General features: G+C 36.2%; 1 long non-coding RNA gene across 1 annotated transcript; it reads right to left on the bottom strand.

Annotated features, from left to right (window-relative positions):
* Positions 1-22,691, bottom strand: LOC131530668 (uncharacterized). The gene is made up of 4 exons (XR_009268449.1): positions 21,909-22,691; positions 817-890; positions 613-720; positions 1-513 (listed from the first exon to the last, which is right to left on the bottom strand). It is a non-coding gene; the product is annotated as an uncharacterized LOC131530668 (long non-coding RNA).
* Positions 22,692-26,361: the final 3,670 nt, after the last annotated feature.

The following is a 26,361-nucleotide window of genomic DNA, read 5'->3' as shown; positions in this document are numbered from 1 at the left end:
TGCTTGGCTACACATGTTCAAAAAATAAAATTAAATAAACTGTTACATTTAAAATTGTAATACAATAACCCTTGTTGGCTGCCCTGCAACCAAATAAAGTGTGGACTTGTTTGTAAGCATGCAAATGTAGGGGTTTGCTACTGTTATCACCAGTGCTTAACAGTTTTTATTTAGAAAAAATCAACACATTCGCCTTTTCTTAGATTATACGAGATCTTTCGGGGCAAATAGTGTCTCCAGCAGTGGAAAAAACCCTTTCACTTGGGGTTGAAGAGGCCTGCACACATAAATATGAAGAGGTAATGTCTAACAGGAAAGGAGAAGTTTTTTTTTTTTCTTTCCACCACCAATCGGATGTCAATGTAGGTGGCATGTCTTGGTACATCTTTAGCTCTGCATCCACTTTGTTCTCAATAGACAATGTCGTGCTCTCTGTGGATTTCATTTTCAATTCATCATCTGCTGCAAAAAGTTCCTCCAGTGGGGATATTATGGCCCTTTTGCAGGAGGTGGCTACAGAGAGAGTAGGCTTATTACTTATCACGATAAGATACTGAAGTAAAATTCATAAATACACAGATAAAACATTGATAATTTTTATTGCATACTTACGTGATCATCCTCTTCCTCACTCCACTCTGTCTGTGATGTCATTCTCTGTTTTCTTCTCTCCTCATTTGACTGCATTGTAATCCCTTCTTCTTTACAATCCACTCTTGGCTAGAGACAGTGCAATTAATATTTAGACAGGTAGGTATTTTGTCATAAATGAGGATATTACACTGATATATTGGGTGTGTATATTTCAATTTTCACCTGTGTAGACTCTGGTAGATTTGCTGCCATCAGCTTCTCTTTTATCCGGACTCTGACAGTGCTACCGTCTTCAACTTTGCGTTTAAATTTGTTCAAAAGTACAGATTCAGTCACAAAAACAAACAAATAAATAAATAAATAAATAGACAAACACTACTAACCACGTTTAATCATTGCCTCAATTTTCTAGGCTGTATGCAAAACCAATGTAGCGTTTTGTTGTGTCAATTGCTAATTGCTGAAGAAAGTAGCTCACATTGAAAAACTACATTGCTAAGAACAGCTGAACTATTGTCACACTACTGCAAAATGTAGTTAAGTTAGAGTTCCTACTTTTTGTTAGTTACTCCCCAAGACTCCTGGGGACTGGCATTCACAACACATTTGCTGTGTTTCAGCTGGGTAATGCTTACTAAGAATCGATCTAGAGAACAGTCACGTCCAACGGCCACGAAAGATGCAGTGACTAAACCTAAAGGCGAGAGTCAGGGTCTTTCTCTTGCATCAGCGCTCATGTGGATGTTCCTCCTCTTCAGTCTGCCTCCACACTGCAGCCACACGACTCACACCTCGTCTTCCTTCCCAGCATCCCGTGGGCTTTCTTTCCTTCAGCTACTTTAATTGAGTGGGTGATATGTGTGACCAGCAGCCAACCAGCTAAAAATCCCCAGTGGGTTCTATAACCATTACCACTTCTTGTTTTGACTTGAATTCGCCACCTTCCAAAAAAATAAATAAAAAAATCGGAACGGAAAATCTGCCTGTTTTCATTAATCCATCTTTTTGGTTCATCTTTATATAACTTTGATTCATCCGCCGAGTAACGGCGGCCAAAATACAAAGCCATTGAGCTAAAAAATACAAAAATAAAAAATGAGGCATGAAAATGTCCTCAGCTCTTTTGATTTTGAATACTGAATAAACACCACTCAGAAGCAGGAGATTGGAGAGTGGTTTGGGATGAAATTGGCTTTACGTAAATGTGGAATGAGTTTGGACCATATTTGTGTTTGGCCCTGTCGTCCGAAGCAGATATAGGACGGTAGCAACCAGGCAGGGCTCTCGTGAGCATGACTGTTAGAGCAAGCGTCTGTTTGACGTGATCGCCGCCAGATAAGCAGATGGATCTACTGTCGGGAGATTATTCAGATGCCAGTTTTCCAAATTCACAATGGTCGAGACCTCTAAAACTCTAAAATGTCATTATTGTTACAGTGGTCATTTTCAGTCAACATTGAAAAGCAATGTATTTGCCATTAAGTCACGATTAAATAGAGATATCGAAAAATGTTATCTTGTAGGGTGAGAACGTGGTTCTATCTGAGTAAAAAATACAAGGTCAAAAGTATAAATGTATTCATGGATAAATTAAATAATCAATAAGATCTACAACGTGCAATTAGAAAAAAATAAATAAAGCATAACTTTCATTTCATGCTGAATTTAAGACTTCAATGATCAATTGGTCTTTTTGTCATTCGATTCATAAACTGACTGAATTTGAACTTTGCTATACAACAAAAAACATGAATATTTCAGTCAATCCAAAGAATCAAGAGCACTTAAGGCTCCAAATCAACTCCTTTGACTAAAAGACATTTGAATTGATACCCTGTTGAGTGCCTGATTAGTAATCCTACAAAATCACTTTTAGATGTCGTCTGAATTGTTATTATGACCTTTTAAATTGTTAAATTTTAAATATACTGTATATAAACAATATATAATGAGATTAAACACTCATTCTTTTCACTTAAGTTACCTTGCACTTAGCATACCACTAGAAAAGCACAGTGAACTGTTATTACGACCTTTATTACCAATTTAATTACCTAGATTTCATGTGAATGTTTTAAGAAGGTCATACTATTTTTTTATTTTTTTTATTTTTTTTTTTTCTGTGAGTGTTTATGTATGTAATCTGTTTTGTGTGAAACTTTTTGTGCTGCCATTTTGGCCAGGACTCCCTGGAAGAAGAGATTTTATATCTCTATTTTACCAGGATAGTCCCATTAAGGAAAAAATGAAATGAATAAAATAGATATTGTCATGCCCCTGAACTGTTTTGTTGTGTTTTTACTCCCCATGTGTTCCCAGTGACACAGTTTCTCCCTCATGTTGTTGATTTGATTCCAGGTGTGTCTCGTCTTCCTCCCTGATTGTCCTGTGTATTTAAGGTCTTGTCCTTTCAGTTAGTTTTGTAGGTTCTTGAATGTCTTCCTTGTGCTCTATGTTACTCATTTGGATTATTAAAGACACTCGTTTTGTGAATTCATCATCTCCTTGTTCCTGGCTTCCTTGACTCCTTGTAAATCGTGACATATATCAATACGGGTTATGCGCAACATACTTCCGTATTCTGCTAACCAGGACTTGTTGCACGCACGTTTTGCAAGTGCCCGTTAAATATGAAGCTTTTTTTACTCAAGATGCCTTCAAAGTAGACACTAAAGATAATCATAACCAATGTCCATCACATATGTGGATTGATATATAAAAGTTTAAAATTTTTATTCTTTTCAATAACATTTATATATAAAAGTCGAATAAAACGTCAACAATAAAAACAGCTAGCTAATTTAACTGATTACCTTAAAACTCCATTGATATCACCATTTTTTTAATACTGCTATTAATACGTTCTCTGACGAGCGGAAGCGATGAGACCTGTTTTCCGGGTTTGGTCAGGTGACGTTCGACATAATCAATTGTGAGATTAAACATTTGTCATTCTTTTTATTAAGTTACCTTGCATTTATCAAGTTAACCATTTAGCAAAAACTAGTTTAGCATACCACTAGCATAACATAGTGAACTGTTATTAATGTCTTTTAAATATATACGTTTAACTGACTATGACCAAGATCCTGATAGTGAGATTAAATGTTCCTCATTATTTTTAAATTACCCCACACTTAGCAAGCTAACCATTTGGCAAACTAGCTTTGCATACTACTTAATGCAACCTTTATCACCAGTTGAATAAGATTATATATATATATATATATTGTGAGAAATGTCTCATTCTTTACGTTTTTTTGTTAAGCTACTTTGCATTTAGCAAGCTAATTGTTTAACAAACTATCTTAGCACATCACTAAACTGTTACTATGACTTTTTAAATGTTACATTTATGACCAATATTTTAACTGTGATATTAAACATTGCTCACTCTTTTCTTTTTAAGTTGCTTTGCCTTTAGCAAGTTAACCATTTAGCAAAATAGTTTAGCATACAACTAGCATAGCATATTGAACTGTTAGAACAACCTTGCAGTTACATACAAGTTAATACATTTGATTGCATATGACCATGATATTGATTGCGAGATTAAATAATTCAATATTTTTGTTTGTTACCTTACACTTTGCAAGCTAACCGTTTAGCAAACTAGCTAGCAAAACACAGTGAACTGTTTTTACGTCCTTTTTAAATAATTACATGTAATTATATGACCAAGATATTGATTGTGAGATTAAACCTTTCTCATTCTTTTCCTTTTTTTTTTTTCTTTGTTAGCTTACATTTTGCATGCATTTAACAAACAACTTAACATACCACAGGAATAACATATCATGCTTGCTCAACGTATTGTCACGTGTCTACCCTTCTAAGTTCCTGTTTTCCCTTATTTGGTTTAGTTCCGGTTCTTATTAGTTAATCATCTTTCATTGTCCCCACCTGATTTGCATCATCTTGTTTGCTCTTTTGTTCTCGTTATGTTATAAGTCCTCAGTTTTCCCCTTTTTCTTGGTCTGAGCTTAATGTTAATAACCCCCGAGAACCCTGCTCCGCCTTGGGCGCCCAAGCTCCCTGCTAATAAACCCGCTTTCCGCGAAGAAAGCCGGCCATCAGAGAGTACGGCAAGCCCGCCAGTGCCTGCTCCTCGCAAGAGCCCTCCTTCATCTCTTTTGTTCTTATGTTATAAGTCCTCAGTTTTCCCCTTTTTCTTGGTCTGAGCTTAATGTTAATAAATGGAAAGTGAGTTGATGCTACTTCGTTCTCCTGACCTTCATTTAATCTTACCACAACCACGTACCCGTAACACATATCTAACCGTTACTTATACCCTACTTTAATGTACACTTATATTTGAGTCAGAAATATTGTAATTATGAGTTCTAAGAACATGAATGAATGCGCAAAGTCATATTTATGAGTCAGAATACTAGAAGTCACCGAATCATCATCATCATCATCATCATCATTATTATTATTATTATTATTATTATTTAGTTAATTAGTAATCAAAACAGTTTTGAGACCATGTATAGATAAGTGATGGAAATTAACGGTCAGCATTTAATGTAGTTTATGATACTTATGCTTCTGACTTGAACATGACATCTGAATAAGGATCATGAGTTCCCCAAGTGTACTTGAAGGCAGCATCAATCATATCAATTCTTAAAGTGCTTGATTAAGCATTGCAAAATTTCAACTCGTCAGATGGACAAACTGAACTTCTTTGCATGTTCTTATTTCCTCTCCCCATCGGATCACAAGTCTACTGTAACCACACTTTTACCTGCTTGTTGGTGAATTTTGCCTCTTTCCCATTTTTGCTAAACACACTGCTGGAACAATTGGATCCAGCATTGTTGGGAACAAACAGACAAAATGTCTTGTGTCTGATGTCAAAAACTGTATTGCATCTGAAGCAATTATGTTCCTGCAAGCTCACCTTCCTTGGTTTGTCTTGTCAAAGCTTTTATCTCTAAATTGCCTTCGATTTGTGCGGCTTCTTGCAGTCATTAGTTTTATTTCAGTCCTCCCCTGAGTGCCACAGCATGATGCAGCGTCGTTATAATGCACTTTCCTTTGCCACATTTAAATCAATGTCATGAAATCATCTTCGTTTTTAGACATTCTGAAAGATGACTCAATGTTCTGTTGGTCTCTAATGAAGTATAAAAAAATCTATCTGTCAATTATTTGTTTAGCATTAATTTAAATTCTGTTCATAATTTAGACTGCACACACAAACTGTTTTCAAAGCCTCTGCTACTGTACATAATACTATGTGCTGCCTTCAGGTCATGTTGGAATTGTTTTTATGAGACGAGTGCGCCACCGTAATGTTATAATTATGTGGGAAACACTTTTAGCCTCAACTTTACTAGTTGGGGGCATCTCAGTTAAAATGAATAAAGCTTTGATGGAGAATAGTGATAAAGCTGGCCAGAAACATTAATCATTTGGCCATTTTATTAGCTGTCAGGCTTGCGCAAGTTTTCCGAATGTGTTGGAACTATGTAGACTTGCTAGCTCTATGAAGTGTCACAAACAAACTAACAATGCCTTGTGTAAAAGAATGGTGTCTACTTTAATGACATGTTCATGAAATCCAGTGGTGTCTTTTAAAATAACAATTAGCATTAATGAGATATGCTACAAAGCTATTACAAGGCCTTAGCTATTCTCAGTCATGCTTGTACATTAATGTCTCTCAATCTGTTTTATCATCAATAGTTTTCCATTACATATCTTATTTTGAAGAGTGTGTCCTTTTCTAGCTGGTCCTAACATTTCTAGCTAGTCGGCTAACTTACCATGCTCTAAAAACAACATAGATTAGCTAAGCTTAAACATGCTATATTGATTAGCCACCATGCTAACAATACACGGCTACCAGCTTTTTTAGCAGAAGTGCCAAGATAACAGCTGTTCATTAGCATTAGTAGCAAAAATTAGCATAGCTTTGCCTATTGCAATCACAATAACATCTTACTTACGGCACTTTGAATGTTGTTGCTAACCACAACACGGCAAGAATTATGTTGGGCCCAGGAAGCATATAGTGAACTCCACAGAGATCCACCTAAAGATGATGCATCGTTTTGCCGCTTTAAACTCTGAAACAACTCGCGAGCAGATGTTCATTACTCTTATTTCTCAGAATCTCTCTCTTCGGCAGGATGGGTGAATTATTAATCATATTTAATTAAGTCAGAGTCGTTTTAATATGGTCTGCTGAAAGCACTCTAAGATTTAATTAAGTGCTGTATTAGCTTAGAGGAGGCATATTGTCCTTCTCTGATGTTCAGATGTTGATTCGCAGAAGGATAAGCCAGAGGATTTAAATAATTAGTCATATTTGTCATATTCAACTCTGCGTCTCACTCATTTTTATTGCTAATCACAGGGTAAAAAGGGGGAAAACATGTAACCCCTGTACAATTCTGTGCCATGATAAACCTAATTTAGCTTCTTATTCAGATATTAAACACATTAATGGCATAATAACCGTTTTAAATATTCATTGATCCTATGTTTTTGTTGTTAAAATCTCTGTGAGTTCTAAGGCATCTTTATAAAAGCTGTTTATATAATGATAATAATAATACATTTTATTTATAACACACTTTATATTCACACAGAATCCCAAAGTGCTACAGATTAAAACAAGAAGAAATATTACAAAATAGATACAAAATTAAATCAAAGGCTTTGCTAAAAAGGTAGGTTTTGAGACCACGTTTAAAAACATCGACAGATTGCGGAGTCCGTAAATGATCAGGGAGAGCATTCCACAGACTTGGAGCAGCTGAGCAGAAAGCCCGATCTCCCATAGTGCGAAGCTTAGTCCTAGGGATTTTTAATAGATATGTTGAAGCAGAACGGAGTGTACGTTTGGAAGTTTGTGGAGTAAGGAGTTCCTTAAGATATAATGGGGCGTCGCCATGGATGCACTGATAGGTAAGAAGAGAGACCTTGTAAACAATCCTGAATGAAACAGGAAGCCAATGTAGTGATTTTAAAATGTGTATTTATATCGTATTTGTGCACCCTCATCAGGATCCCAGCAGCACTATTCTGGATGTACTGCAATTTCTGTAGGCTTTTGCCAGGGATCCTAATGAGGAGCGCATTACAGTAGTCCAGCCTGGAGGAAACAAAGAAACAAATATATCTTAATTTAACTAAGGCCTAGTTCTGGCTAAAGCTAAGCCCTGTCTGTGAAGCCAGGCCTAAAGTGCTGAAGAGTAACAGTAAAGACATGTTTAAAAAAAAAATATATATATATTATTTCTTTATTTTCTTTTACATTTTATTTATTTAAAATAAATTGTTCTTTTGAATATTCAAGTATTTAAGTAAAGAAAAAAAAAGTACCCATCCATTGCAAAACTACTCCACAAGGCTCCGGGGTGTTAATAAAGGACTTCTGAAGCGAACCGATGCGAAAGGCGCAACATAAGCTCCAGGGAGAAGCGTGTAGTCTCACGAGACTTACGTTGCGCCTTTCGTGGTGCCTACGTCATGCTCAACCACCTTGTCGGGAACGTGCCTGCTTGAGAGACCGGAAGCTGGACTAATTGGTTTATAAAGTTTTAAGAATCGACATTTTTCTTAAACTAATTAAGAGCCACAAAACCGTATTTATTTCTTGAATTTCTTAAAAAAAGACCAAATTTGAAAGCTGAGACCTTATGTCATACCAGAATTAACCTGCTCGGTCTTGTCTGTCGGCACGTTGTCAGTTTCTTCTTAGTCTCAGCTTCAGAAGTCACGCCCCAGACCGCTGGCTGAACGTCTGATGCATACAGCACACTTAGCTGGAAACACTTCAGGAGTTTTGAAGTCGTCATCGGATTAGTTAAATTATACAGGATTTCAGGGTGACCTGTGTGTCGTATTCTTTCTTCCAAACCCCCTCATGAAAGTTTACAGCTGTGACGATGAGCACTTATCAGGATCAACTAAATGCTGGATTTTCACAAGTATGTGAAAAACGTAAAGTTTGCGGCATAGAATCTTTAAAATATGTCCAAGAGTTTCACTCACCAATCTGTTATTGTGGCAACATTTCCACGCTCATAAACATGACGTGGCACAAAACAAAACGTAATTGGTTGCTTTACCTGTCAGCTATATGGCCTCTTGGGCAGGCCTTGACCATTCAAAGCGCCCAAGGTTCCCAGACCTTCTGCCATCACTCTGAAGGTCTGGCTACACGAGACTAGTTTCCTCTTTGCTCCACAATGCTTTTTTTTTTTTTTTACTGCGTGGGAACTGCAGGTTTTTGCGAAGTGTCAGTTGTGACCACAGTCTGTTTACAATTTCTACCATTGTAACATGTTTACATCTACCAATGTCTTTTATACAGTGTGTGCATAGAGAGAGTGCATCTTATAATTATAGATTATATTATATATAACTTGTACTCTCTGCATAAGTCTGTATATATTGGATTGATTTTAATAACTAATGTACTTGAATTGTGCATGAAACACTAGAAATATACAAGTATCGGAAGGGAACTAGGTATCAGCAGATACTCAGTATTCAGTGACTCGGATCAGATCGGGGGCACAAAAAACCATATTCATTTTGTAATAAAAAACGTTTTCAAACAAACTTCTTTCACGTTGTCATTATGGGGTATTGTTTGTAGAATTTTGAGGAAAATAATGAATTTAATTAATTTTGTAATAAGGCTGTAACATAACAAAATGTGGAAAAAGTGAAACGCTGTGAATACTTTCCGGATGCACTGTGTGTATGTGTGTATATATATATATATATATATATATATATATAATATAATGTTAGTCGTACATTTTTTTTTTTTTTCCTGAGCAGTGAAGCTTCTCACCGTTCTTGACAAAAATCCTCCAGGTACTGTTTTTTTTTTGGTTTTCCCACATCCTCTGCACATTTGAGTTCATCCCCACCGGGACTATATGATGTGGAGATCCAGCTTTGTATTTCTGGACAACTGATGAACTCATAACTAACACCAAAGACGTTTTTATGATCTTATTTCTAAGATTCTATCTCTCTTTTTTAGTTTTCTTATTGATTTTGCAAAAGGTACATAAACTTATGAACTGTAAATGAGTATGCACAAACAGTAAATGTGCTTTATTGAATATACACCAGTGCTCACATCACTGTAAACCTGACTCTCCTAGTTCATTTACCTTGAAAGCTCAATAGCTTAGCACAGAGAGAGGGAATTGTGGGATATGCCCCTTCATCTGTCTGTCTTTTAGGATGCGTTACGTGGAAATATGTCTCTCTCCCACGTACTCGCACACACACAGACACCTTGCTGAGGTAAAGGGCATGCTTTTGTGTTCGCAATTTTTTATGTTTCAGAACTCAGAGGCTTTTTATCCATCGAGACCTCATGGTCTACACTGTGTTGCCATGACAACCGCTGCTCTAACAGGGTGTTGTTTGCGGGGCTCGGCTCTCATAACTGGATGTGTTCATGCACCATAGACGGCACTTAAATCAAACAAACACTATATGTGAGACCTGGAGGCCAGAGGGTTGTTCAGTATAAATTATAGACATTCCAGCATCGGCATCATGCTGCCATTCACTGCGCTCTCTGGGTATAGTACATACACATCAGAGTGGAATGCTGTGACTCGTATGGTCTGGAAGTGAACTGAATATTTGATGTTTTCATAATGTTCGTTACCTGAAATGTAATGAAAGGCTGTCTGAGGCCAAAGTCCTCTGGGATTCAGATGATGTATCCCATAGACAAAATTTGTTTGCAATCTCAATGTCTGAGGTGGAAAAGCAAAAGATCAGTATAGATGGAATGACAGACAGACAATTGAAAAAGGACAGAATGATGTTACAAAGCATAAATGAGATAGATATACATTCAAACATACTCAGATGATAGATAGATAGACAGACAGATAAACAGACAGACAGACATTCAAACATACTCTGATGATATAGATAGATAGATAGACGGACAGACGGACAGACAGACAGACATTCAAACATACTCGGATGATATAGATAGATAGATAGATAGACGGACAGACAGACAGACATTCAAACATACTCAGATGATAGATAGATAGACAGACAGACAGCAATTCAAACATACCCAGATGATAGATAGATAGACAGACAGATAAACAGACAGACAGACATTCAAACATACTCGGATGATATAGATAGATAGATAGACGGACAGACAGACATTTAAACATACTCAGATGATTGATGATATCTGCGTCTACATTCTTATTCTCTGGTACTTGTCACACATTTTTTGATCATTTGCTCCAGAGCAGCTAAGAGACATGTTGACAAGCATCTAAGAGATGACGCAACTACTGTATAGTGCACTGTGACTGTTTAATGCTTAGCAGACAGGGTTGCTCTCGGTGATGTCTGTAAAACATAAAATGCTGAAGTCTTGCTTTCATTGTCATCCCAGTACGTCTGCTGTCAAGAATCAAGTCACTATGACTGAAGTGCAAAGCAGAACAAGACATTCCGCACCACATGACAACATTCCCAATCACAATGGAGAAACAGAATATGAGCAAAATCTCAGACTTTGTGTTTTTTTTTTTTTTATAGCACTCTTGATTGCGCAGTCAGTTGAGATGGTCATCAAGACTGTCACAACTCCAGTTCTCTGACTCCCTGTGGTGATAGAGACCCTGATCAATAATATCATCAACTGATGGAGAGCTTGATAGCGGGAACACAAGACCCATCATGGGAATAATTGATTGAAGGTGTTTTGGTCTGTGAGGCAATTAACAAACAAGCTCCCACATTAAAAAGGAGTGTGATGTTTGCTAAAAGTACACATTCATATTGAGTGTAAGCTCATGGCGTCACGGTTTTGTGATTGCCATGGACTTTACTTTGTTTTGAAATGTGGTGGGCACAGTTGGGGTGGGATTTGGTCGAGTGGTTATAATATAATGGAAAGGCTTGGCTTGTGAATACTAATAAGGTTAGCAAACACATTTTAAGATACTTTTTTTATTATTGTTTTGATAAGTCAAAAGTCTATGCAAGGGATTCACAAACTTTTTGACACCCATGACATCCAAATATGATAATCCTTTTGTGAGGGACCCCATTCAGAAAATAAAAGGGTAGCAACATTTGTATTCTATTATAAAGATCCATTTATACTGTGTGAAAAAAAAAAAAAAAAAAGCATAATTAAACAATAATATCAAGTTAGGCAAATATGTTACAACTATTGGTAACACTTTAGAATAGGGAACACTTATTCACTATTAACTACAACTTTTCCCTCAATAATTTCCTAATTTGCTGCTTATTAATAGTTAGTACGGTAGTTGTTAACTTCAGGTACTGGGTAGGATTAGGGATGTAGAATGAGGTCATGTAGAATAAGGCATTAATATGTTCTTAATTAGTACTAATTAATGGCTAATATTCTAGTAATACGCATGCTAATAAGCAACTAGTTACGAGACCCTAAAATAAAGTGTTACCTATATTATATATACAGTATATATCTTCTTCATTATTATTGTTATTTTTAAAGCTTGGTTTTACTTTTGTGAATTTTATAGCTTAAGTTAACGTTGGCAACCCTAAAATACATTTTCCCTTAAAAACATTAGTGTTTATTTATATTTTTGTTTACCCCTTTACTTCAGTTTGAAAACCATCTAGTTGACATATTGATACAGAGATCAAAATTTGCCCATTTAAAAGACAAAATGTAAATGTAAACAATAACAGCAAGCATTAACATCTCCAGTCATATAAATGTCAGTTGCTTAGATGGTGCAGGACTTTATATCAATGGTAGTTGCTTAGCTCATTCTGTAAATGTTCACATGTCAATATCCACATTTTATTGATGACATGAACTCTTTCCATGCTAGTGTTTAAAAAAAATAATAATAATAGTAGCAGCCACCGCCAGTATTTTTGATAATTTTTACAAATTTTCATAGCCCCCAGAATATTTTGCTGTATGAATATGTCAAAAAAAAAAAACATTAATAAAAGAAAAATGAGTCTCTGCATTAAAAAAATTAAATTAATTTATATATATCTATATATATCAAGCAAAGACAGAAAATTCTGTTAATGGCGGGGGAAGAGATAAAAATAATGTTATTATTAACATCACAGTACTGCATTGCACCATAATTGAAGCATTTTTGTTTGAGATAAATAAATAAATAAAAAAACCACAAAGAGAGAAAAAAAAACTCTTTCCTATCCAGTGAAAACCTCAATCATAAACCATTTTTAGGTTTTGACATCAGAAAGGAGTCAAATACTGCATCTTAGACATACTATTCATGATTGCAACATCATAACCTTCACCAAGCTCCAGCAAAAGTTTTCTGTTCTATTTGATACATGCAGTATCTCCAACTCAAAGGCTCTATCACCGAAGCCAATTACACCTCCACAGTACCAACTTCTAAAAGAACTAGATTTTGACACTTTCCAAAGAAAATATGAATGGTACTTGGCTGCATAGGCCTGGCTGTTATGATGCTAGGTGTTGTAGGCAATTGCCAGGGGTATTGGTATTGGTTTTTCTTTTGTAGGTGTTTAGAAGACTTGGACTATAGTGTACGCAAGGGATAAATAAGCAAGAAAGGTCCTTGGGTTGTTCCTTGTCATTGCACGGAAAGGAGGTTTGAAAAGATGTGTCAAAAATTATCAGCTGAGAAAATAAGAGCAGGCAGGACTGAAATAATATTGAATTAGTATGGCTTTTCTGAAGTTGGCCTTTAGAAACACAACCCTAAACCTAAACTGACAGGGATGGCTAGTGCATAACACTGAACGGATGGTTTTGCTTGAGCACAGAATGCCTAACTAAGTCCTTGACATTTTAAGTTAATTCTACATGAAGAACGGTATTTTGAGGGTCCATAACTAAGAACTGTGCAAGAAAATTGTTGAACCATTGTTGGTAAATTTAAGCAACGCTCAGACACACTGACCTTTTCTAAAGCTGCAAGCTTCTGAAGCGATAAGCTGCTACTCTCTCAGGTATACTGTAATGAGGAATGTGGTGGGAGAAGTCACTTTCCCATAAAGCTCTAGTCTTGAAGCTGAAGTTGTTTAAAAGAGTCCATTGATTCAAGCTAGCACTTTCATCATAGCTTTGTTCTGCTTTATGAATATGAAATGAATATATTCTCAATTCCAAAGACACATTTCTGAAACCTAAAACACATTTTCAATTGTATAACAACACCAAAAGTCAAACAAAGAGGCATTTGTTCTAAATGTTTCAAATTATAAAGCAACAAGTATTTGAACATTTTGTGGTTGTCAAATGTGACTGCTTTGCTACTTGAAGGAACTTTAACTTCCAGTCCTTACTGTAAAGCTAAGAGTTCTTCATGAAGGAGCAACGTATAACCTCCATTCGTATGTTGATGTGTTTCTCCGGGATGTCTGGACATACCTGCAGATGATGGACAAGGCATGCAAAGAGATTCTTTACCCATATTGCCTGAGAGAAAATACTGAGCTTACTGAGAATTTATGGCCAAGTAAAGGTCGAGCTGACTAAATTCTAGCATTGCATCTTTGCCAAGGATAGGCAACGTCAATTCTGGAGTGCCGCTATCCTGCAGAGTTTATCTCCAACCCTAATCAAACCCTAATCTATAGGCTTGTTCGAGATACATCGGCACTGTGCAATCCGATCGGTGTATGACATCAAAGTACTGCGAGAGCAACTGGATAACAGACAACTCTTTATGCTTTTTAAGTGTTATCATGGAACTTTGATGTCATACGCCGATTGGTCTGCGCAGTGCTGATGCACCTCGGACATGCCTAATGTCTTCAGGATTAGGATTAGAATTAGGATTACAGGTAGGTGAGTTTTTTTTTTTTTTTTAAGGGTTGGCACTAAACTCTGCAGGACAGCTGCACTCCAGGACCGACATTGCCTATCCCTGATCTACAGGGATGTACTGAATGTACTGTACATGTACCAGGGAGGTCCAGTCCTACTCCTACTACTGGAGGAACACCTTCTAGCAGAATTTAGATCCAACCCCAATTAATCAAACCAGAATCAGTTTATCCAGGTCTTCAGGCAGGTGTTTGGGCCAAGCTGGAGCTAAACTTTCCAAGACATTGGCCCTTCTGTAGCAGGACTGGACACCCCTGATGGAAGTTGTATGGATATGTGTAGACCAGTGCTTCTCAAACTTGTCTTGGCGAGCCCCTGCCACTGAATAATTTGTATGTCTCCATCATCTAAAACACCTGACTTAACTCACCAGATCAATAGTAGAGACAGGAAGATCAGGGAGACATATAAAATGTGCAGTGGTGAGAGTCCACAGGACAAGTTTAAGAAGCACTGGTGTAGACCAGAAATCCTGTTCCTGGAGAGTTTTGGAGCAAGGTTGGAGCTAAACTCTGCAGGATGTCCAGGCCCAGGATCGGGCACCCCTGGTGTAGACATGTTTTTATTGTACTGTATTAGTTTTTGAGGTTTAGGTTTAGGTTTTTGAGGTTTTAGGTTTAGGCCCAACTGCTTGGACATGAAAAACTTGTGTTTCTCCACTCGGAACTCATATAAATATGAGTTTCTTCTTTGTACTCATCTTGGCATTAATTTTGTTCTCAGTAGGAATACAATCAAGTAAAGGTTAGCAAGTAGTACATTAAACCAAAGAAACCAAAAAAATCATGAGTGATCTTTATACATGAAAAGAGTAGAGATGTATTTATGCTGCATGAAACTTTTTGTTTCAAAGATTTGCAAAATGAGTCTGGATCATTTCCCTAAGACTGCAAAACATCACAAGGAGTGAACAAGCACTGAAGCTGCATATCAGTGTCTTTTGTTGAGTAAAACATTGCTGACAAGGTAAAAAAAAAAAAGGTTGTCTGTAAAAAAAAAAAAAATTCATGGTGCCTCAAGTCAATATATTTTAGTAACAACTTCCACATATTTTAAAGGCAACAAAAACTGTTAAAATTTAACTTAAAATACTAAGACAGTAGACATTGACAAGATGGTGAAACAGCAGTAACAATTTCAGGCCATTATCCAAGTCTGGTTTGAGCCTGGGTTCACATGAGTACAACAGATATGAGCAAGATATGAGCTGTGCCACTGCTGGGCAATGATTGTGTTGCAAAACACTTAATATACTACTTAAATTATTTGAAAACACCAATATTAATGAAAGTTTTCATGTTTGATAAACTTGGGGGAAGGGCGGGGCTAAGCATCATGTGATTAAACTGAGCGTGCTCAATATATTGTTTTGTTGCTTCAACAAAACGTAGCATTTGATGTTTCTCTGCTGAAATTGCTCAAACTAAATGGATTAAAAATGTTGACCACATTCATTTTCATTTCTACAATAGATTATCAAGCTTTCAAATGGAGTTTGTTGAAACTTATCATTTGATTCATTTTACTGTATAAAGGGAGTCGTACACTAGATGAGAAGTACCATGGCTTGTCGTGTTAACAGGTAAGATGTGTTGTTCTGTACTGTTCAAGTTAAAGTTGATGGGGTTGAGCTTTAATTTTACATCGTCTTTAGTAACACTAAAATGTGATGAGCTATTAAATCATTTTTGAATGTTAACCAATTAATTTATTACACTGTTCATATAAATAATGACTTTATAATTGTTTGGGTCTAAAATAATGGAAAATTATGTGAGTGGTATTTATTGGTTAATTCTGACCGTACACCAAAGTCATAGTTTAGCGTTGTTGATGCCGATTGGCAGCAGTGTTATTTGCTGTGTTCATGAGCAAAGGACTCGTAGGTTTTTCATGTTCAGTTGGAGATTTAGAAGAGTTTTATGTTGTTGTGTTTTTTGGATACCTGAGGAGTGAAGTTGAGGACTGTTATGTGTAAAGATTGTGGTGTATGGAGCTTTACTGAGCAATTCCTGTGCTGATGCAGTGACTAATATGCAATATTGCTAGCTAGTAACTAGGGGTGGCACAGTACGCGTACCGAACCGTATTCCAAATGGAAGTGATCATCCCTATCCCCTTGGAGTGGGGACTTTGGAGTGAACAGGGCACGTGCATGCCATTATTTCATCATTTGAAATGCACTTGGCAAAGGGAGCGATCAATTTCCTCAGAAATCTTCAGGTGGGATGTTCCCGTGACAACGCAGCAAGGCACGCAGCACAGAAGATTCGCTGACCGACACTGGCATAAAAGAAATATACATTTTATATTTTAAAAAGTTGTATACATATTAGTTTTTATATATTATATAGCGAAAAACGTTTTAAAATATAAAATGTATATTCATTTGAAACAGTTTTGCTAACAACAATAAAAGACATAAGACATTAAAACAGCGACATCTGCTGACGCACACCGTGCTACGTTATCACGGGAACATCCCAGCTGAAGATTATGATGAAATTAGATCGCTCCCTTTGCCAAGTGCATTTCAAATGACTAAATAATGGCACGCACGTGCCCTGTTCACTCCAAAGTCCCCACTCCAAGGGGATAGGGATGATCACTTCCATTTGGAATTTGCCCCGTGACCCGTACGGTTCTGTAAGTGTACCGTGCCACCCCTACTAGTATCTAACTCAAAATTGATTCAGTAAACAGACAAACCCAAATAGCATTATTGTTTTGTGGAATAGATTCACGAATTATATCATAAACATATATATATCAGTATAGACAACAAATACATTTACTATAACTCCTCTTGGTGAAATGGTGCCTTGAGCAGATCAATTCATTTAATATGTAGTGTAGTATCAATATTGCGTAAGCAAAATGACAATGCAGTTTAATGTTGTAAACTTTTTCACTGCTTAATAAGAGACATCTGTAAGTAAATTATTCATAGGTTGATTCCTCTTCAAAATGTAAATGTTTTGCATCATTTCTTGTTGGAGCATTTGGACCAGCACAGCATAGCAACACTGGCTCAGCCAGTGGTGTATGTTTGGGGGCAGGGCTATCTGTTCCTCTAACCAATGGCAGATGGGGGGAGGGGTGTTCAGGAAACTTTTTTTTCTTTTCAAAGTACAGTCTTTATTTTTACAATTCCATTGTGCCTGGAAGTGCGGAAATTGCATTAGATCTTACCTTGATTTGACATAATGAGACTAGTAATTAATTAATTTGGTTTGCTGTTATTGTGAGATAAAACGGTTCTTTATGAAATCCATGAAAGTATTAGGCTGTTTCATTCATTATAAGGTCACTCACAAATGCATTTAAATGTCCTTTTATTAAGCATAGATTATAAATGTATCAGCATTCAATGCTCTTTTTGAATGCAGTAACATTATGGCATTAAAGACATGGAAGCCTTTTAACAAAACAGACAAAATCTATGTGCATTGATAGCATGACATTTTTTCACCTGTGAAGCACAATGCCTTTTAAACTAGACCATTCACGTCAAACTGATAAAACGTTCATGAATAGAACTTTTAATGGGGGCTAAAATGTCTTTTCCTCCCTCTAGATGAACCACATTGGAATAAAAGCTTTTAAATATGTATTATCTGCATTTGGCTGGAAGATAAAATTGACAAACCAGTATTGCTTTCTCCAAAACCTTAAAACTGGGAAATTATACTGTTTACCCATGAATCATACAAGATTTCATAGTTGCTAGGTACATTGTTGAGTCAGACCTTAAAAAAGCTGCATACTTTGGTCACCTGGCAGCCTATGTGGACAGTGTTGGTCTGTCGTCCTGCAACCTACCCACAATAACACGCTTAGCAACCAATGACCCTTAAATATGCTTGCCGTAGGAGGGAAATGACAACACGGCATCACGAAAGCTACTTCAGCTAATGACACACTGAGATGCTAAGCAGTGATTTGTAATCAATCTTGGATCTCCACAAGCTGAAGTTTTCACTCCCACAATAACTGAGAGAGGTAGAAACAAAGGGAATTTAAAGTAGCCGTAGCTCCTAAGTCAGTATTGTTCGCAGAAGAACGTCTTATTGTTTGCCATTGTTAAAAAAGGAATTGTTCTGTGTTAACAATACAAGGCTTAGTTGGTATCAGAATTCCTGCGTGACTTGGATCCGGGAGGGATTACAGATTTCTCAAACGGTGATCTGAGGGAGCTCACGCAATTCAGGGTGTTTTTCAGAAAGCTGCTGTGTGTTTCAGGTCAGCAGGTGTTAAATTGATATTTAATGGTGTTTTTGGATTTGCAGCCCTATGTTTTTCAACTTTGTGAAATTAAATCTGGAATTTTTTTTTTTCCCCATATGTGCTAAAAGTAGATTAGGAAAACTGATTGGGACAACATGTGATGTCGATTGTTGTTTATGCAGTTGCTTTCTGGCATCGATTTCTGGTTTTTGCTTGGGGTGTAAACAAATTTTGAACCCATTTTCAAGGGAATGGAGGAATTCATCAGTACTTCAAAACGGGATCCTTTTAAGATAATCTCTTGTGTTTTATAAATGCTTGAGGTGATTCCTTCCAAGTTCACATGTTCCCCCGTCTTCCCTCTAATGCTTTATTTGGTATTCCAAGTGTGTGTGCGAGAGCACAGAAGCCGCTCTGTGGAGGTGACAATTCGTGCATTTCTCAGTTAATTGCTATTTACTCACCCCAGGCTAGCTGGAGTAAACCGCAAACTCCCGACACTTTGCTTCTTTTTCTTGCCTGGCCTTATGCTGTTGTCACGAATTGATTTGTGTTTTGAAATTACGCACTCTAAAATTCAATTACGACATGTTTATCTTCACTTGGGGTATGATGCTATAATCAATTTGAATCGTGAAACTCCTCAAATGGATGCGGCCAATTGTATTGTTGTTTGACAGGCAACGCAGTCAGTCTTAGTGCGATATAATTAGGATTTAACAAGACATTATTCATTTAATCTAAAATCGATTCATCTTTTGGGTGCCATCATGAGATTTCAAATGACTTCAGATACTTTGATTTCATGTTAAAACGCCAGTGCTTATAAGCTTGATTTGATGTTAAAATGGCATTTTATGGCTTAGCGTGAACCACTGAGTCTTCAATAATCCATTTTTTTTTTAAATATCACAGTCAATTCTGCTTATGTTTAGCCTTCAGCCATGCAGGGTTTTTGATTCTGAACTAATTAAGAAGTTGGTGTTAGTCTAACAAAACTGTACTGCACTTTACTTTAGTAAATATTTAACCTAAAATGCAAATTTTGTCACAACTTACTCATCCTTGTATTCCAAATCCATACAACTTCCTTTCTTTAGTGGAAAGCAATGTCCTGGATTTCCATAATGGGGACTGATGTCATAAGTTGTCATTTCTAATTTGCGATTGTGTTGGATTTAAATATGATGTGTCAAAACATGTCAAGTTTGACCTCTTTAAGTGCCAATGACGTCAAACCTAGAGTGACACGTTTTGACACACTATATTTGAATTTAATGAGATCTGAGTGTGGAGCATTTTCAGCAAATAACAAATTATATTTTGGTCTGTTCATTACTTGAAATAAACTTGGATTAATGGACATTTCATTATTGTTTTTGCTACTTTCGACTACAAGAAATTTAATTTTGGGGTTAACAAACCCTTGCGATAAAATAAGTAATAATATCTCTCACCCTCACACTGAAAGAAGGACCAAAGCTGCAACCAAGGGCTGGATATATGAAACATTAAGAATAAAGTTAAGAATATTTTGTATTCTTATACAAATATACACACACACACATGGTTCGAGTGGTAAATCCAGCCTCTTGTTTTCGTGCAAGCTCTCAGCCCGAACGAAGAAAGTAATGCCGTTATTGACTGATTATAATGCAATTAAACAACTCACTTAGATATCACTGCTTTGAGTCACTTCAAAATAAAACTTGAAATGGCCTGAAAATGTGATGACTGTGACAGACACGAAGATAAATCTTTAATTTCATAAAGCTGAATGCTCACTAAAAACTGACACAGTGTTTAGAGGTTTTATTACGATGACCCCGAAAATAAGTTGACTGTTAAAAAGAACAGCTGAACGTCAGTTCACAAATAAAAAAAAATAATTCGTAATGCTTTACAATAAGGTGTCATTTGTTAACATTAGTTTGTATTTCCTAACATGAACAAACAATGAACATTTATTACAGTATTTATTAATCTTTGTTAACGTTAGTTAATAAACACACAGTTGTTCATTGTTAGTTAATGTTAGTTCACAGTGTATTAACTAATGTTAACAAACAAAACTATTGATTTTAATAATGCATTAGTAAATGTTGAAAGTAATATTAACTAAGATTAATAAAGGCTGTAGAAGTATTGCTAACATGAACAAACAATGAACAACTCTATTTTTATTAACTAACATTAATAAAGAGTGTAATACATGTAGTGTTCAATGTCCGTTCATGTTAATTAATACATTAACTAATGTTAACAAATGGCACCTTATTGTAAAGTGTTACCAAAATAACTATTTAAAATACACAACGCATTAAAACAAAACTCCCTAAAAGGTGAACTCCCTTCAAGCCAGTCTCGACAAAACGTTCTTTTTCTCGAACATTTTGAGAATTGAACTTTAAGAGCTCCTTAGAATTTGATCTTCAATTGTTTTTTAGAAGAAATTTCTTATCTTCTTTCTTAAGAAGATTTTTGAGAATGGAAGGTTCTAGAACACCCTAGCAACTAATTCCAGCGCGACCCTGAACACTTTTGCCTACTGCAAAGCAACCACACAGAAACACACGATAAACTACACAGCAATGCACTATAAACTACTTAAAACATCATATCAACCACAAAGAAATGCCGCAGCATCCACACAATATTGCACTAACCACTAACACTCAGAACACCTCAGCAACTGCACTGACAACCACTCAGAACGGTTTGGCAACTGCATAGCAATGCATTGACAACAATTTCAGAGCACTGCTGCTATATGAACCACTCTAAACAACATTACAGCCACACTGAAACCACTCTATAAATGACTAAAAACATCTTGGCAGCTTCTATAGCAACAGTCTGGTGCACCATACCAAGGTGGTGACACACATTTTCGTCAGGAAAATGTAGTTACTATTTTAATATAACGTTTTCAGGGACATCTAATGTTAATTAGATGAAGCTAAACTTTAAACAGAAATCAAGCTGTAAACTTGAAGGCGGGATTTCTTTACTGCGTATGGAAGAGAGAGAGAGAGAGAAAGATAAAAAAAAAAAAAAAGATGTGCACCTGGCGTACAAGCTTAAAGACATTACCGAGTGCTATTTGTGCTAATCAGAGGCTGTACATTCTAGCAGAGACAGCACTGCCGGCCCCGTCTGGGTGAAAAGACAAAGCAAAGCCGTTATCGGAAACAGTGTGAGGGAACATTACTCAGAGAGCGTCGTCGTGGGCTTTCGAGACCAGCACCATCTGCTCCAGTGTCACCGCCGTAGGAAGGATAGGATGAGTCAACTCGCGGCGCAGGCGGGGACACCGTTCCTCCTGTAAGAGCCCGCCGAAATGACAGGAGACGCGGGAAAGTGGAGGTGTGCAACGCGCGAAGATGCGCTGTGCGCTCGCGGCCGTGACTGCGGTCGAGATATAATGAGGGTGTTTCTTTTCTTTATGTGAAAGTGTCAGGGGTGTTACAGTGAACCGTAACGTAGGAGTTAGCATACGACCGCCATTAATAATTGTTATGGTAGATACATGTGAAGATGTTGCATTATTCAGTAGTTTGAAATAATATGTGGGAATACACCGCTGCTTATTTTTATAGCCAGCACTGGATAAATTAATGGCTTTGACTTTGACTGTAAATGCAAATGTATGGGTGATATGAAGTGCAATTCCTCACCTAAAGTAGGCTAGTTATTTCTATTGCTCATGCTCAGTTTAAAATAGCAGACTATAGCCAAGTTGGTAGATAGACGAGGTAGATACCACCAAATTATTTATAATTATTAATGAAAATATGCATACTGTACCTTGTTCACCTCCCATATATGTTATTAATTAGCAGTGCAAGTATACTTATTAGGCACGGCAAGTTTATTTATATAGCACATTTCATACACAGTGGTAATTCAAAGTGCTTTACACAAAATGAAGTAAAATAGTCATTAAAAATAATAATAATAATCACAACAATAAAAACAAGGAATTAAAATAATAATAAATCACAACAATAAAAACAAGGAATTTAAAAACAATCAAACATTCTCGAGCTTTGTTCAAACTCTTCCGCACTAAGTTAAAAAAAACCCTTCCAAAACACCTAACTATTCCACAGCTTCTAGTTACTTTGACCATCATAAACTAAACAAATAGAACTCAGAGGTCCTACTTTCAACTGGTTAACAAACACACTTGTCTTTCTTTGCCCACATTCTCTTTACCATCACAGCACTTACTTTAGGCTTCTGTTTAAACTTTTAAAATTATATAAAAATTTATTTAGAATTAAAACAGTTAAGAATATAAAATGATTATACATAAAATACAGTACAATCAGTTAGTAATGCACTGTACTAAATATCACAAAAAAATAGTATTATTTAAAGCATGTGTGTATATAATACTTTTTGCCCCACTGTGTATAATATATATATATATATATATATATATATATATATATATATTATTATTATTATTATTATTATACACAGTGGGGCAAAAAGTATTTAGTCAGCCACCAATTGTGCAAGTTTTCCTACTTAAAAAGATGAGAGGCCTGTAATTTTCATCATAGGTATACCTCAACTATGAGAGACAAAATGAGAAAAAAATCCAGAAAATCACATTGTAGGATTTTTAAAGAATTTATTTGCAAATTATGGTGGAAAATAAGTATTTGGTCAATAACAAAATTTCATCTCAATACTTTGTTATATACCCTTTGTTGGCAATGACAGAGGTCAAACGTTTTCTGTAAGTCTTCACAAGGTTTTCACACACTGTTGCTGGTATTTTGGCCCATTCCTCCATGCAGATCTCCTCTAGAGCAGTAATGTTTTGGGGATGTCGCTGGGCAACACGGACTCCAAAGATTTTCGATGGGGTTGAGATCTGGAGACTGGCTAGGCCACTCCAGGACCTTGAAATGCTTCTTATGAAGCCACTCCTTCGTTGCCCGGGCGGTGTGTTTGGGATCATTGTCATGCTGAAAGACCCAGCCACGTTTCATCTTTAATGCCCTTGCTGATGGAAGGAGGTTTTCACTCAAAATCTCACGATACATGGCCCCATTCATTCTTTCGTTTACATGGATCAGTCTCCCAATCCTCTTCTGGATCATCCAAATGCTCTCTAGCAAACTTCAGACGGGCCCGGACATGTACTGGCTTAAGCAGGGGGACACGTCTGGCACTGCAGGATTTGAGGCCTTTGTTACTTTGGTCCCAGCTCTCTGCAGGTCATTCACTAGGTCCCCCGTGTGGTTCTGGGATTTTTGCTCACAGTTCTTGTGATCATTTTGACCCCACGGGGTGAGATCTTGCGTGGAGCCCCAGATCGAGGGAGATTATCAGTGGTCTTGTATGTCTTCCATTTTCTAATAATTGCTCCCACAGTTGATTTCTTCACACCAAGCTGCTTACCTATTGCAGATTCAGTCTTCCCAGCCTGGTGCAGGTCTACAATTTTGTTTCTGGTGTCCTTTGGCAGCTCTTTGGTCTTGGCCATGGTGGAGTTTGGAGTTGGACTGTTTGAGGTTGTGGACAGGTGTCTTTTATACTGATAACGAGTTCAAACAGATGCCATTAATACAGGTAACGTGTGGAGGACAGAGGAGCCTCTTAAAGAAGAAGTTACAGGTCTGTGAGAGTCAGAAATCTTGCTTGTTTGTAGGTGACCAAATACTTATTTTACCGAGGAATTTACCAATTAATTCTTTAAAAATCCTACAATGTGATTTTCTGGATTTATTATTTTTTCTCATTTTGTGTCTCATAGTTGAGGTATACCTATGATGAAAATTACAGGCCTCTCTCATATTTTTAAGTGTGAGAACTTGCACAATTGGTGGCTGACTAAATAATTTTTTGCCCCACTGTATATATATATAATAAATTACTAATGGGCCAGTGTACGCTACTGTAAGTATGCAGGTACAGTAGATGTATCCAAGTTTTATTGTATATTGCTATAATGTAGTTACATTATTATTATTATTTTTTTACATTTCCAATAATTAAGCCAGATGATATAGATATATATCCCATATAATATTTAAAACTAAATTTGCAAGTCTCTAAAAATGTCATGTGGTGTCACCATCAAGTAAACAATTCCTTTGAATAGTGTACAGTAATAATTTTCAAAAACATTATTAATATATTTTTAACAGGTATGAAGAAGTTTTGGGCAACTATTTATTTATTTTATTTCCCCTGTGCACACGCATACCTGAGAAGGAAATAAATCAAGTATTAAAAGAATGGTTCACCCAAAATTAAAATTTGCTGAAAATTGACTCGTCCTCAGGCCATCCAAGCTTTGCATCACTTGCTCAGCAATGGATCCTCTGCAGTGAATGGGTGCCATCAGAATGAGAATCCAAACAGCCAGAGGCGGACCAAGTACACAACTTCCTTACTTGAGTGAAAGTACAGATACCACTGGTCAAATACTACTCCACTACAAGTGAAAGTTGTAAAGACAAATTTTTACTTAAGTAAAAGTACGGAAGTACATGTTTTTAAAAGTACTTAAGTATCAAAAGTAAAAAGCAAATGCATTGTTTTATTGCCTCATTGTTGTATACTTACAATACCTTATGCCACTAATGCAACCTACTGAATACACTGATTAGCGTGTATTATCTTTGGAATTAAGAGCTTTTGTGTTACCAAGCCTATAGAAATTGAACAACTGAATGAAGATAATCATCTTTATTTTTTTATTTAACACTCCTACAACTACATTGAACTCATTTGAATACTTGTTTAAAAGTTACAAAGTTCTTTTTCAAAGAGATTTTGAAGTCTATGATATGGTTCATTTTAGGCAAACAAAGCAAACATTGAAAAGAAAACAAACCTTTAGTCTTTTCAGAAAACTGGATCATACTCTCTCAGTATGGCCATGGGTGTGCAGGTTGCGCCAAAGAACCGTCTTTTTGAATTTTGCCATCAACTGATCAGTGTTCATAAAATGCTCAGAAATCAGTGAACTTCACAACATGTGGCTACGGTTGGGCATTGTTTGAATTTTATCCATTCAGATTCTGATTCTGCTTATTGATTCCAATTCTTATTGATTCCCAGGTTAGATTCCAAAGTTTTCATTTAGCGTACTTTTTGATCATTTGTTTGCAAAAAAAAATAACAATAATAATAATTATTTATTTATATATATATATATATATATATATATATATATATATATATATATATATATATGTATGTATGTATTTATGTGCAGTGTTTTGACAATAAAATAATGTTCAGATTTATATACTTCCCTGAACAGTTTTTAGCAGCAATTTACCAGTAGGCCTAAGTTTATATATATATATATATATATATATATATATAGTAAAGTGAGGGCAGCGATTTTTGACATATATATTAGTCTACCATTTGTATTGCCATAGTTTAAATCAAACTATAGTTAATATAATGAAACTATGGTAAATTTGTGGTTACTGAAGTTTTACTACAAATACCATAGTTATGGTTACTATAGTAAAAACATGGTTAATTTTCCAAAGGGCTTTAATGAGTTAACACATGCCTTTTTAGAGCGCTTTTAGCTGTACAGTAGCGCGGACGTTTACATTAGTTTAGTGGGGAAGATCCCGAGGTTGCCAGATTTGCATAAAAAAATCAGCCAAATGTCCATT

Source organism: Onychostoma macrolepis, chromosome 22, assembly GCF_012432095.1.
Source record: "Onychostoma macrolepis isolate SWU-2019 chromosome 22, ASM1243209v1, whole genome shotgun sequence".
Taxonomy (NCBI): Eukaryota; Metazoa; Chordata; class Actinopteri; order Cypriniformes; family Cyprinidae; genus Onychostoma; species Onychostoma macrolepis.
The sequence above is the reverse complement of the archived record's forward strand: the minus strand, read 5'-3'. Positions and strand labels throughout refer to the sequence as shown.